Below are 2,736 nucleotides of genomic sequence, written 5' to 3' on the forward strand. Positions count from 1 at the left end.
TGGGACACTCGGCCTGCGTGCGCACTCCCTTGGGCCACCCGCCATAGACACCCTCTACTCCAGGTTGCGCCCGCCAAGCTGTCCTGCCTCCCTCTGGGCTTCAGAAACCATGGGAGGCGCGACTCAGTAGATCCCGCGCAGGGCGCCCTGGAGCCTGCGCCTGAAACCAAGCTGCCTGCACCGAGCAGCGGCTGGTCCCCGGTTCCTGGACCTCAGCGGAGCAGGCCAGGTTCCAGGGAAGAGGGAGGGGGCTCGGGAGGTCTGAGCACGGAGCGCAGATCCGCGTGCCCAATGACACCTTCCTACCTATTCATCCCTCATTACAAGCCGTGGAAGGCTTTCTTGGAGCAGGAGCAGGGGTGGGGATGGGGTAGCGGAGGGCGCACAGCCCTCTCCCCATGGTCCTGCTATGTTCTTTCCAGAGTCTCCCGCTCAGCCTTGGTCCCAGCAGCGAACTGCCTTTGCGGACCTCGTCTTGCTCCAGGGCGGTCCTGAGCTCAGCCCCGGCCCTCGGCGCCCCGGAGCCTGACTCAGGCATAGGAGCTTTGGCCTCCAGAGCGCGAAGCTCTGGCCAAGCCGTGCTGTTTGATCAATAAAACTTGCCTCGTTCCTGCGCCTCACGTGTGACCCTTTTCCTCTGTTGTGTGTACTTTGCCATCTAGCTTTGGGGCGCAAACAGCCGTGCCCACACCCTGGAAAATGTCAGGAGCTTTCTCGCTGCCCAGTAGAATCTAATTACCCCCCCCACACACACACACAGACACACACACACACAGACACACACACACACACACACACACACACACGCCTCCATCTGTATGTCCAAGAGGGACGGAAGGGGAGACAGACAGAGGCAGAAACACTACCTGGGCCTGAGTTCCCTTCTCCCTTCTCTGCCAGTGTTGCCCCTCCTGTTTCGGAGGTGGGGGTCATCAGGCCAGGCCCTGGGGTCCCCAGGAAGGGAGGGGTCTGCCCTGGAGAGGGATAAGTCAGACCCTGGGTTCCTGCTGTCATTCACTAAGGTATAGAGGGAAGCAGGAGCTCAGACCTCATCCACTGAGATGGAGCGCCCCCCCTCCACAGCCTCACCCCCCCACTCAGCTTCCCTCACTATGCCCCCTGGCCAGGTTGGGGAGATTATCTTCCCCAAAGAGGTGGGATCTCAAGACCTGGCAGCCCACCCAACCTTTCCCTGATCTCCCAGCATTCGTTCCAAACCTAGATTTCCTAGGAACCCCTCCCTCCTCACAGCAGAAGCCTTCTGGAGAGGAAGTGGGAACCCCTGCCCCCTTAACAGCCATGCTCCCTGCTAGGTAGAAAGAGCCCCACCACCGAGTTCCCTTGCCTCCTCAAGGACCCTCTACCTCTTATCCTCCTGTTATTGGCTCCAGTCCTCCTATGTAGGGGCTTCCCTAGCCCTGGGCCTCGCCTCCCCTTGCCACGTACACAAATCCCCGTTTCCATGGGTCTCAGAAATGTTTCCCCAGTGCTCAACAGTGCTTGGCATCTAGTGGTCAGCAAATATTTGGCCACAAGTGCTGGAGCACTTGGTGAAAGGCCAGATTTCATGTGGCCTGAGGTATCCCAGGCCAGAGAGGTTGGTGCTAGGTACGGTGAGGGAGAGTAGCCCATGAGGGGCTCTGCAGAGTCTTGGCTTCCTGCCTACCACTCATATGCCACCCCTAAGTCCCTGTATTGCAAGCAGCCCCGGCGCGCCGACCTTGCTCCAATCCCCACTCCGCAGAGCTGGACCCAGTCGCAGTCAGAGGGGTGGAGCCTGGGGCAGCCCTTCGGGCCATGCGATCCCACGCAGAGCCAGCAGGTGGCGCCGCGCGGCTGCGCTTCTGGGCTACGGCCCGGCTCCGCGCCTCCAGCGGTGGGTGGGTCGCTGGTCGGACCCGAGCGGGGTGGGCGGGGCACGGCCGCCCCGGCGTCCTGGGTGGGCTTCCTGCGCCCCCTCCCTCTTTGGTACTCGTGGTTCTCCCCGTCGTCTCTGGGTCTCGTTCAAATTTTTCCCCGTCACCCTGGTCCCACTGCTCAATTTTGGGCTCGGAAGAGAGGCCTGGTGTCGTCTCCGGGAGGAGCCCTAAGCCTGAGGTCCTAGCTCTCCCGCGGGGCCATTAGTGCCATTAGGGAGGGAGGCGGCTCCGGCCGGGGAAGCTCGGGGCCTTTACACAGGCGTAACCCCCACCCCCACCCCCCCAGAGGGGCACGAACCCATCCATCCTCCGGCTGTGACCAGGCCTCTGCCCACAGCCACACCCCAAGTCACCGCCCAGGCCCAGGCCCCGCCTATCGCTGGGGTGTTGCAGCCGGAGCTGGACTCAGAGCTCAGGGGACAGCCCCCTCCTTTCCCAGGCTGGACCGAACGACTGTCCAGGGGAGGGGAGCCCCCGCAGGTCTCCTCGCCCTCTATTGCAAGGTCCGCGTAGCCAGGTGGCAGGAGTGGGGAGGCCTGGGGGAGGGGGACCGCCCAGACCACCTGCGACCCGACTTCCTTCCGCCTGTTGCCCGCCCGCCTCACCGTCCACCTCCCCTCTTCCTTTCCCAGAGACCCCAAACAGCTCGCAGCTGCTGGGCACCTTTCAGCCACGCTCCTGGTCCTCTGCCTTTGCCTGTGCTGCGCCTCTCGCCTTCATCGCAGCGCCTGAGGCTCAGGCTGGAGGAGGCTTGGAGCAGAGTTTGCCCAGGAGAGCTGCTGGTCGCCCTTCCCCCACCCCCACCCCCTCCCCCTCT

At 63.2% G+C, this 2,736-nt stretch overlaps 1 protein-coding gene across 1 annotated transcript in view; it reads right to left on the minus strand.

Annotated features, from left to right (window-relative positions):
* Positions 1-2,570: 2,570 nt before the first annotated feature.
* NTHL1 (nth-like DNA glycosylase 1) overlaps positions 2,571-2,736 on the minus strand; it is a 20,124-nt gene continuing 19,958 nt past the window's right edge. The window contains exon 7 of the mRNA XM_014542188.1: positions 2,571-2,582. The gene's annotated coding sequence lies outside the window, so the exon portion shown is untranslated. The remainder of the gene's footprint in view (positions 2,583-2,736) is intronic.

The sequence above is a fragment of the Myotis brandtii genome, unplaced genomic scaffold (assembly GCF_000412655.1).
Source record: "Myotis brandtii unplaced genomic scaffold, ASM41265v1 scaffold292, whole genome shotgun sequence".
NCBI classification, from domain to species: domain Eukaryota; kingdom Metazoa; phylum Chordata; class Mammalia; order Chiroptera; family Vespertilionidae; genus Myotis; species Myotis brandtii.